We start from the raw sequence: 11,985 nt of genomic DNA, 5'->3' as shown, positions 1-11,985 counted from the left end.
CAGGAATGAAACCCAAAGTAGAGGCTGACTCACTCCTTGTTTCTGCCCTCTATCCAAAGCCCTCAGCCAATGGGAACAGTCACCTAAAGCTACGCTTCTGTAAGGGAGAACACCTTTCCTGTGCAGGTGACCTCACACTGGAACAGGCTGCACAAAGAGGGTGTGGAGTCTCCCTCACTGGGGATATTTCAGAACTGTCTGTGGACAGAGTCCTGTGCCAGGTACTCTAGAATGACTCTGCCTGAGCAGGAGTGATTGCACCAGATGACCCACTGTTGTCCCCTCCAACCTTACCCATCTTGTGATAAGCTATTTTATTGGGTTGCCTCTACTTTCCTCAGTTTACCCAGAACAGAAGCATGTTATTGATTTTCCTGCTGTCCTGTCCTTTGTCTGCAAGCCAGCAGACACACAGACACAAGGATGTTGTATTACCAGCACAGCATACTACATCAGAGTGCTTTATTAGCAAAGGGCATGGAAAAAGATGAACAGTTGCAGTATTCCTGATTGTTAGATCATCAACCATCATCAGAGTAAGTTGGAAGCAGCCTCACTCTTGAGAGCTGACTGGTATGCAGATGGCATTGGAAATTATAGCACATTTCAACTAACAGGAGTGAAGGTGCTACCTCAGACAGTGACCTTAATCAAGCCTTTAACTCGGAGAACTGCTCTTTGCAGGAATGAAAGCCAAGATGCTCATCTCCTGGGTGAAGTTCTCTCTCCATGCACGGCACTGAGTGAGACACACGTCGCCCCAGAGCACAGATGGGCATTTCCACTTGACAAGTAGATTAACACAGGTCTGTCTTTGACTCCTCTCACTGCTGGCTGGACCAGTCAGTCACTCACCGACACAGAGCAGGACAGATTGTCCCAGTTAATAGCTAGTGTTAGTTTTAAAAGGGAGAAAAATAACCATTTTCTCATAATAACAGCCATTATTCTCTTTCTGTGTTTGTTAGTTTTGAGTGTGGAAGTTCAGTCCAGTTTGACCAGCTTGACTTTCAGGTTCTCAGATACTGAGAATTTTTTTATTTGTTTAAAATAAATGCCTGCAGGGGACCATGGAAACCTCTATACTGGCCTCCACTTTTCTAGTAACTTGTTTTTTTATATCATTTATAACCTGATTGAAATCAGGTCAGATACCTATTGAGAGCTACTTTCAGTTGCACCCAGGGTACGCTCTTACACCTGCACATGTGCTATGGGCCCTAAGGTAGTGTTATGTAGTAACTGTGTTTTCTTTGAAAGAACAAGAATGATCATTTAAAAACCCAGTTTCACAATATATTCTCTGTTAGGTCATCTGTGTTCTGTTCTATTTGTTTATAGAGACAATATAGATACAGTAGTTCAAGTAGCATAGACTCGTAGAAGGATTCAAGGTCATTTCATTCCAACCCCCTGCCATGGGCAGGGACACCTTCCACTATCCCAGGGTGCTCCAAGCCCCATCCAACCTGCCTTGGACACTTTCAGGGATGGGGCAGCCACAGCTTCTCTGGGCACCCTGTGCCAGGGCCTCCCCACCTTTATAGCAAAGAACTTTTTCCTAAGTGTCAGTTGATCTCAAGTTAATGGTTGGGCTTGATGTTAAAGGTCTTTTCCAACCTTAATGACTCTAATCCTATCATTCTAAGTCATTGAGTTAATACAAACTAATCACAAAGGTGTAAAAAAGCATGTCTGTATGTCAAAATGATGGATGCAGTTGGCAAACTCACCTTGCAGGTCAGGGAGCCAGGCAGCAATGGGTGGGAAGGTGTGTGTCACCCTCCTCAGGAGGGGCTGAGCTCCATTTATCTTTGTTTGTCCTGCAGTGTGACGCTGGTACAACACATCACTCCAACATCCATGACAAGCTTAGACTGAAAAAACGTTCCATGTTTTTAATTCCTACAGATTTTAATAGGCATAACAATATGCCACCACATTACCTCTCAGGTTCCTTAAATAAACAAGCTTAATGGTGCTGCTCAGAAGTTAATGGGCAGTATCTTCACTGCTGTATGGATTTATGAGGTGTGATTGCTGCTCCCCAGCCCAGGAACCAGCTGTGCCCAGGGAACTCTGTTCAGGCCTCCCTGAAGGGCAGCTTAGTCAGCAAAAATACAGTTATTTTACAATTCTATGATTTACATCAAGCATCATCTCTCCATGCCACATCACGAAGGTGAGGTTTGTTTTCCAGACAGGCAGCCTGTCACCTTTCCCACCCCAAATCTGACCAATGATGAATACTTGATTTAAAGTTACTGCATAATTCCAAAGTTTGTATTTAATTATTTATCTGCTTTTCTTTGCCAGAAAACAATGGCTTTCAGCCTGCCATAAACCCAAATGAATGACCCAATTAATTTCCCAATGCTCCTGTGTGGCCACAGGGATTGCAAGAGTTCAAAGAGCAGATTGGGTTTTTTGAAAACCTCTTCCACTTCTTGTGCTGTTTCCTGCTGGGATCCCTCAGGTACCTTTATAATGAAAACAAAATAGATGGAAAGAGCAATGTAAGAATTAGATCAAAACAAGGAACAGAGCAAAATAGACCAAATCAAGGAGTTGAATGCGACACTTAATAGCACGGTTAGGACTTTCCAAAATGTTTGAGTTGAGCAAGTGAATAGCCTTTACATTTTATTTTTAGCATGAAGCTGTATTTTATCAAAGAGCCCATCTAACATATTGTGTTGCAAAATAGGCAGATTTAAGATGTAATGACAGTGCCATTACTCTTCCCAACATAAAAGATGGGGCATAAGTTCTTCTAACTTTAATAAGAACATCTGCTGATCTCGTCTCCATGCTACACTGCTCGTTATACTGAGCTCTTTGATCCTGGCTTTTCCATGAACTGAAGAAGTGGTGAGAGCACAAAACCTCAGCACAAAACCCTCCCTCCATGCAATGTGCATTTAGTGAAGGGCTCCTGTCACAAATGAGTCAGAAGCAGCACTGTGCTGTGAGGATCGCACCCATTTGCCCGACTGGTTCCAGTGACTCTGAGCACACCACTGTGAGGAACAGACAAAAGTCACAAGTACCTCTACTATGGATTTACCTGCAGTTAAAACAATATTTACAAAGGTTAACCAGTTAAGTAATATAGAAACTGTGTCACACACGGATGGCAATGAAAGACCTGAGGAGTCAACGCCTGTGCTCCAAACAGCCTTCATCCTCCACCGTCCTCATGAGAGCCTCCTGTTTAGTACACTGACACTTCATTTTTAAGTACTTTTAAGTAAGCAGCAAACACCATTGGCTTCCTGAGGGGAGTCACCACATGGACACAGAGCTCCAAACCTGTTTAGGGGTCACAACAAGGACAAGGAACTTTTTGCAGTCCCAGGGTGACTGAGATACGTGGCACTTGAGATACATGACCAGGCCTTTCAGTCCTGACTGCTCTGCTGGCACGCTAGGGCATCATTGGAAAGCAGGCAGTACAATCAGGATAAAGAGGTCTATCCATAGACTCAGTGCTCAGTCATGGAGCGTGGGCTACACAGGAGAGGTGGCCTTGTGTCATCTCCTGCAGTCGTATGCAGTTGCTCAGTATACTCTTGCTCTTCTCTCTGCTGGATCCCCTGCAAACATCTGAAAAAGTCATTGAATCAGTACAGCTGGGAAAGCTCTCTAAGGTCATCAAGTCCAACCATTAACCCAGCACTGGCTTGTTCACCAGTAACCCAAGTGCCACATCTACACATCTGTTAAATCCCTTCAGGGATGGTGACTCTACCACTGCCCTGGGCAGCCTGTGCCAGAGCCGGACAACTCTTTCAGTGAAGAAATTTTCCCCATTACCCGATCTAAACCTCCCCCAGGGAAACTTGAGGCTGTTTCTCACTTGTTACTTGGGAGAAAAGAAACCCCCACCTGGCTACACCCTCCTGTCAGGGAGTTGCTGAGAGTGAAAAGGCCCCCCCCACAAGCCTCATTTTCTCCAGGCTAACTCAATTTAAGCTGCATCATCCTTTGGGGCAGAATTATATGTGTGGCTTTTTTTCTTGTAATAAGAATTAGTGGAGAGACATTGGACACCAGTCACTGGTACATGCGTGTTGCAGAGTCACAGCCAGCTCTGAATTGCTGTAAGAGCTCCTAATAGAATTTTGCTCTTACTCTTATGCCTTGTAAAATAATGCTACAGAAGAACGTTGATATATTACCAGTTTTCAGTATTTGATGAATATGTATGGCACATTGCTATGTCAAAATTTTCCTTCTCATCTGTCAGTCCAACACAACAAAAGAGAAATTGAGAAATACCACGGTGTAGAGAAGCTGCAATTATCGTTTCCAGTTCCCAAGAGGAAGCCAGAAATCCATTGAAGACACCTCAGACCACAGACAATAGATTCCAGGGCTGAGTCCTTTGTTCTTTCTCCTTCTTTTCCCTGACAACAGCAAAAGGCTGCACATGAATCCTTGATCTCTCTCTGCCTAGACAGTTGGCATCCTGCATGAGAAAGGGTTTAAGAAGAGCCTTTGAGATCTCCTAATTACAACATACCTCCAAAAATAAAAGCAACATATCTCACTTTGGGTACCAAACACCAAGGTCTGGAGTCCAGGTTCAGATGTTAAAATTCGGTATTTTGAAAACATCAGATATCATTCATTGGATGGTAGTATTTGTCTGGTAATTCAGAATAAGTAAAAGTGTTGGACAAATATACAAAACTAAAACTCTGTAAGATTTGAAGAGCAACTAATTTATACTTAACAACAGATAGTTCAGATGACAACTGAGTGAAATTGGTGTAATGTCCTGAATTTCCACGTAGGCTCTAAGCACAAGTGCTGTGTCTGAGCCAAGGTCCCAGTTCTGGTTTAATTGCACTGACTGGCCATTGATTTAAATGAAGGCAGGATCAGCATGTGATATAACAATTTCCCTGTTTAATTGTGCTCATTGTCCCTGTGCTTGTTGAGTAAAAACATGCATTCAAACAAATGTGAGGTCTCCCACCCAGATACATCCCAAAAATCTGCAAGGGAAATTAAAATATGATTTTAAATCTGAAAAAGAAACCAAACATGACATCATTGTACCCATCTCCCATCCTGTATATCATAAATTCAAAGGTCCTAAGCCCATATTTTAACGTTTTTCTTTGAAATTAACACACTGTATATTTTATTGCTTTTAAGAGGAGAAGAGATGATCAAAGTCATTAGCAGCTAGGCACCAGCATCTTGCTCATTAGAATTTATGGTACACTTTTGGGTTTACTTTCTGGGCAGGCATTTGGCCCATTTTCAAGACACGGGGGACAACTGGTTGTGTAATTGAAGAGTAAGTTTACAAAACGATGTATGTGAGAGCCAAAATCACTAAGCTCCACCAAGTGGCATAAGAGAGAAGGTGTTGCCATCGCGTCCGAGCATTAGTATGGTTTCAGAGGAGCTGATCTCCCTTTATGCCGCCATAGTTAGGTGTGCAGCTATGTTCTCTAATGTTTGGCCTTTGTTTATTTTTAAGGGGACCATTACATGTCATACAACATGTTTTAAATTCTGAATTTGACATGGGAAATAAGCCAGATATGCTTTGGTGTGCCCAGAGCATAGAGGGAGAGAGCACACTGGGAGAATAAAAGCAGCAACTACTGTGTAATTCCCTGACTGAACTGGCGTGATGGAGAGTGTGGTGGCAGGAAGAGAGAAGCCACCGCTGCAGCCATGAGGCGTCCAGGGTGCTGGCTGGTAATCACATCAGTCTGGGACTGTTGGCATGGCAGTACCAGAAGCCAGGGAGGGAAGGAAGGAAAATTTGAGAGAAAAAAGACCTCAACAAAACAGCCCCAAACAAAAAAGAAAGAGTGAAAAAAATGCAGGGTAAAGCACATGAGAAAAATAGGTAGCACCATCTTACAGTATGGATGTTAGGGTTGGGAACTACTACAACCAAATTTGGATGTCCCATTTGAGCAGAAAAGCCCATAAGTAACTCACTGTTCTCTCACAATTTCTCTTCTCAGGAAGCAGGTCTTTGCCATCAGCAAAAATGTTGGAAACACTTTAGAAAACAGCCTCAAGAGATTTGATACTTTTAAAAGGAGAGTCTATGAGCTATTGAGACTTGAATACAGAACTTGTATGAAATGGGAGCATTGAGAGGCAGAAAACCCCTGGATGACAATGTGATAACCTGAAGGAATTGGATTCCCTGTTCTCCCTTCCAGATGCCTGTTGACTCTTGAAGTCAGAGCCATTTTCTGAGTTGGGATAACTAAACCTTTTTGCAGAGACACATTTAAATTCTTATTCCATATAACATCTCATCAAACAAACCATGGTTGTCACGGCACAAAGCTGGTCCAGGGCAGGTTTGGGTTGGAGATAAGGGAAAGGCTCTTCCCCCAGAGGCTGCTGGGCACTGCCCAGGCTCCCCAGGGAATGGGCACGGCCCCGAGGCTGCCAGAGCTCCAGGAGTGTTTGGACAGTGCTGCCAGGGATGCCCAGGCTGGGGTTGTTGGGGGGTCTGGGCAGGGCCAGGAGCTGGATTCAATGATCCTTGGGGGTCCCTTCCAGCTCAGGAGATTCTGTGGCTGTATGATTCTATGTTTCATCAGTGTCTTGCTAGTCAGACCAGAATGACTAAACCTCAGTTAAGCCCTGCAAGAAATCTAAAAATAATGTTAGATTTTAATCTTTGCCCAAGATAATTCAAGGTATTTTTCTCCCTCTCACATATTGCTTGTCTCAGTAACGTCAGGACTGACATTAAAAGAGCTTCCCTAGCACAGAGGAGATGCTATTACTATGTTACCAGGCTTTAAAGATGAATGCATTTTAATATAAAAGTTTCCTAGCAACATGTGTTCTCAGCCCAGAATGTATTCCAGAGGCAGTGGTGCTTTCAGTGCTGTCTCTGTCTCTCCGTCTGAAGCAGCCACTGTGCTCTGCTGCCGTTCCTGCCTTCACAACCCACAGTATTACAGAACAGCAGTCTCCTTTTCCCAGGTTCAGCTTCTCACTGTCTCCCACTTTGGTCTTACACATGAAAATATCTACCCACCCTTGTCTAGTGATGTGTATCTGTTGCTTTTCTTCAGCATGCTGAGGAAGCATCTCCTTTTTCCTCACTGAATATCAGTCTCCTGAGTATTTCTGGCTCTCACATTACTTAGACTGCACATGCTCCAAACTAGGCAGCTCTTTTATCTGTGTTTGGAGAGCTGTGGACAGCTGAAGGATGGTCCTGGACCAGCGCCAGCACCTACCCGCCTGCAGCACCACGTTTTCCAGCATTGGGCATGACCACAGAGCAAGAGCAGGGAGCAGGAACACCTTCCACAACAGGAACTGCATCCCACAAGAAAAATAAACATGGAAAAAGGCTTATCAAACCTGTTTTTTTACATGATTAGGGAAGAAGAAGGAAAGGAAGAAGGAAAGGAGAAAGGAGAAAGAGGGGAAGGGAAGGGAAGGGAAGGGAAGGGAAGGGAAGGGAAGGGAAGGGAAGGGTAAAAGGGTTATCCTGTAGCTCCTTTGAAAGGGAATCATCATCCAAAGGGTTATGCCAGGCCACTGAGTCTTGAGGAAAATCCTTTGGAGCGTGGGTGTGGAGACTCAGGTCTGTGGCAGAAGGTCCTTCTTCCCAGGAGCAGATCCTGACCAGACCACCACCCTTCTCTGACCCAGGATTCCCCTCTCATGACCAGGTCTCTTCAAGTGCTGAGAGAAACAACAGGGGAGGGCACAGGTAGGGAGATGGGATGCTGGGGAATTAGTGAAGGTCAAGAGGAAAAAAGAATCCCACCCCTGACTACTTCTTGGAGAAATTGGGCCCAAATGCCAGGATTGTAAAGTGCAAGCAGACAACTGTCTCCCTGGCAACTTGAAAACATACTAGCAATAACAGTAGCATGTACTGCTCCTCCCCTGGGAGCAGGGAATGCCAGCAGAAAGGCATGTTTAGGGATCAGAGAAATTACACAGCCTCAGAGGGAACAGTGCCTTCCTCACACTGCGGTGCAGCTGGTCCTCAGCAACTGAAGGGTGGATGTCACAGAATCATGGAATCACAGATTGGTTTGGGTGGGAAGGCACCCTAAAATTCATCTTGTTCCACCCCCTGCCATGGGCAGGAGCACCTTCCACTGTCCCAGGATGCTCCAAGCCCCGTCCAGCCTGGCCTTGGACACTGCCAGGGATCCAGGGGCAGCCACAGCTTCTCTGGGCACCCTGTGCCAGGGCCTCTCTACTGAGCTGTCTGTAGCTTGGGCTGGAAGTGCAGCCCTCGCTGGCTTTCACAGCTCCCAGGAACATTTGAGGACCTGCAGCATTAAGAATTATACAATGCGCGAAGGCCAAATAATCCAGATCCCAAAAGAACATTAGCTTTGCTCTGAGCACTTGTTGGTCTCAGAGGAATAGGAGGGCAGTGGGATTTTGGACAGTTCCCTGCTAAGTCAGGCTGTTCCAGCCCTAACTATAAGGAGGCAGGCTGCTAGCAAACACTCTACACAGCAGCATCTAGGAGCAGCATCTGAGCTCTTTCGTGATCCTTTCTCAGTTATTTACTGCAACAACATACTAATGAAGTTTTGCAAACACAAGGATATGCAGAAGCAGCTGAGATACCACACAGTCAGTGGTTTTGTGATGCAGCATTTGCTTTAATGCATCCCGCAACAGCAGGTTACAAGACTGGGTTAGAGATCTTCAAAGAACATTACTTTCAATTTACACAGTTCCTACATGGAGAAATTAATCTGTAATGTTACAGAATACATCTCAATTCCTTCATCTCACAGCAGTTCTAGTGGGCCACCCCATTAAATGAAGGTGCCTCACACCAGCTGTGCCAGCTCTGGACCCTGCAAGGTGCCACAGAGAACACAAAGCCAGAAGTCAATCACTGGCACGCAGAGCTCTCTGCCAGGGACTGGACAGGCTTTGGAGTTGCCTTAGGACATGTAGGAAACCTTTGGGTTTGTCTATTACACAGGTGGTCCTGATGCCGTAGGGAATATACTCTATACATTAACCTGCTCTCATTAGCAGCCACTTAATGTCTGCATATTATGGGATCTCCAGACTGAGGAGCCAAAGCTGCCCAGAAAAATTCTAACACACAGTTCCTTGCAAGGGGAGCCACGACCCCACTCCAACTGCTTTGAGAATTCAGGCACCTGCATCAGAGATTTCTTCCATAGGCCAATAAGGACATGAGTCCCTTTGCTTTGATTAGGGCTGATGTGAAGCAGAAACAGCTTTACAGGAAAAATCCTCTTTGTGCATTGGGGGCCGGCGGAGGAAAGAAAATCTCTTCGTTTCCTTTGACCCCAGAAATCAGGCCCCAGACACCTCCATTTGGGAGCCAGTGCCTTGCTGAGCACAAACTCCTTGATACTGAATGTTACCAATCCAGCAGCATTCTTACAAGAGACAGATTTGGACTTGGCAAAGAGGAGGCATAACTGGGATTCCTCTGCTGAATGTCAGGGGTGTCTCACCCTCTCCCTTCCTCGGGGACCAGGCTGCAAACGGACTCCTGGAGAGTCTGTATTTTTCTTGTTTGTGCTAATTCTGGGATAAAAGGGACAATTTTGGTTCTTGCTATGGGAGGAAAATATTCAGATAACCTTTACAGTGTTAATTGCAGCATGCACAACCCAAGCTTAAGCCATATGTTTTCATTTGGCTCACAGAGCACACTCTGCATGCTCTCCTCTCTCCTTATCAGGTTCTACATCTGATGCACTTTATTTATAGACATCTGCCATTCTCAGGCAGTAGCTCTGGCCCTTCTCGCTCTCCACAGCTCCCTGACAGGAGGCTGAAGCCAGGGGGTCTCTCAACCTCTTCTCCCATGTAAAAAGCGATAGGACAAGAGGAAACACCCTCAGGTTCCACCAGGGGAGGTTCAGGCCAAATATCAGGGGAAAAAAATTCACTGAAAGAGTGGCAAAGCATTGGAACAGCCCTGGGACATGGTGGAGTCCAGGGCTGTTCAAAATAAGAGCAGACATGGCACTTTGCAATGTGGTTTAGTAACCATGGTGGGATTTGGCTGAAGACTTGATAATCTTGGAGGTCTTTTCCAACCTTAATGGTTCAATGATTCTTCAAAACTATGAGTGTTACAGCTTCTATCCTGTACCAAATACTAAACAAGCAAATGGAAAATGCTCCACAGCCCAGGAGTTCTGCCCTTCACATCTTACCAGAGTCACAGTAGTACAACAGCCAGAAAAAATGGAATCCTACCATACCCTAGGCTCATATTCCTCTTCTGCTTCTTTAAGTGTGCAAGTAGCACAGAATCCCAGAATGGCTTGGGTTGGAAAGGACCTTAAAGCCCATCCAGTCCCAGCCCCTGCCGTGGGCTGGGACACCTTCCACTACCCCAGCGTGCTCCCAGCCCTGTCCAGCCTGGCCTTGGACACTGCCAGGGATGGGGCAGCCACAGCTGCTCTGGGCAGCCTCAGTGCTTGGGCCTCACCACTCTCACAGGGAAGAATTTCTTCCTAATATCTAATCCAAATCTACCCTCTTTTAGTGTAGAGATTTTCCCCCTTGTCCTATCACTATCTGCCCATGTAAAAAGTCACTCTCCATCTTTTTTATAAGCCCCCTTAAGGTACCTGAAGGATGTATCTTCTCTGTTTCATTCATGCAGGTGTAAAAGAATTCCTCCATAAACACAAACCTCACAAACTCATAATAAGCTGTTATCATACATATTATTAATTCTCTGCTGTAAATCCATCCTCTGGATTTCAGCCATGTACCCAACACTACCAATAACATATCTTCAAAATTCAGCTAACATTTAGTTCTTTTAAAATGAACACTTGAAAGCAGGACAGATGCCCTAGCTCCCAAGCCAGCCTTCCAGGGCAGAGCGAGGTGTCTCCTGGCACTTCCAAGCTTTCAGTACTATGGAGCTGTGGTAGCTGCTCACAAGGGGCCAGTCTTGCTTGGGCAGCAACCATGGGCCCAGCCCTGAGAGCCAGAGAGACCAAAAGGTATCTGCCAATTTTTCTTCCTGCTTGGTACGAGTCTTATCTCATAAAAAATTTGTGCCTAAAGTCCAATTTCTGATCTCAGTTTTGCTGTCCAGGCATATAAACTTAATTTCCTGATCCCAATTTTTTTTGCAGATTCTTGTTCTTTCTTAGCTTCACATTTTTAAGGCTTCATTTCTTTTTGCTTGTAAACTGTGTTGTTCTAAAAATAACCCTCCGATGAACTAGAGGAGGAAAAGCCCAGTAACACCTGTATTCATAATACCCATTTTCTTTACAGTTTTACACAGTCTTGTAAATTTTTTTGGAACAGCTCTTTAGTGCTGTTCCTGCTCTCTGCAAATAAATGAGATGATGGCAAAACACTCTGAAACTTCAGTGGGAATAGAGGGGACTACCACTGTGATGAGACTGCTGAAATCCTGAACTTCATAAGCACACTGGGCTGTTGCCGTTTGAGGAATCATTTTGCTCCTTCCAGCAGACCATATTGTCATTATTAGTCAGTGCAGCCCATGGGGCTGTAAAACTGTAAATAGCAGAAAGAATAAGAATAGGCAGCAGTCAAGCAACAGAATATTAAAAAGGTCATATGAAGTGCACAGGACCAAAATAATGGAATGGCTGTATTAAAGGGTAGAATTCTGGTAAGAGCCTCCCAATTCCAAGATAATATTAGCAAGGATAACTAGCACAGAATGTGAATTTGGAAACAAGAACTGTTTAAAAGACAGGGTTTTCTTTCTTCAATACTCAAATTCCTTTTCTGAATGTCAGCTAAATTCTGTGAGCTTTGTCATCCTTTCACCGGAGGTTTTAATGATGCTCCATTATATGAGACTGCAGCAGAATGAAGAAAATCCTCAGTTGTTCTCTTTGACCCCCCACTTCCATTTCCCATGACATGTGCTTCCCTTAGTGGCTGCAACCAGGCCCTGTGGAGCTCAGTAAATCCAGTGCATTCCCCACAAACATGAGAACACACCCAGCT

The 11,985-nt window shown here is 44.8% G+C and overlaps 1 long non-coding RNA gene across 3 annotated transcripts in view; it reads right to left on the bottom strand.

Annotated features, from left to right (window-relative positions):
• Positions 1–445: 445 nt before the first annotated feature.
• The window catches only part of LOC108447423, a 42,073-nt gene continuing 30,533 nt past the window's right edge, over positions 446–11,985 (bottom strand). The window contains exons 4-5 of one of the 3 annotated variants that reach the window (XR_001862974.1): positions 4,182–4,471; positions 446–3,606 (exon numbers count right to left, since the gene is read on the bottom strand). This is a non-coding gene — a long non-coding RNA (uncharacterized LOC108447423). Of the gene's footprint in view, positions 4,472–11,985 lie in introns of all 3 variants that reach the window. The other 2 variants (XR_001862973.1, XR_001862972.1) reach the window with 2 other exon arrangements.

Source organism: Corvus brachyrhynchos, unplaced genomic scaffold, assembly GCF_000691975.1.
Source record: "Corvus brachyrhynchos isolate BGI_N302 unplaced genomic scaffold, ASM69197v1 scaffold266, whole genome shotgun sequence".
In the NCBI taxonomy this organism is placed as follows: Eukaryota; Metazoa; Chordata; class Aves; order Passeriformes; family Corvidae; genus Corvus; species Corvus brachyrhynchos.
Note: the sequence above shows the minus strand (reverse complement) of the source record. Positions and strands in the feature narration are given on the sequence as shown.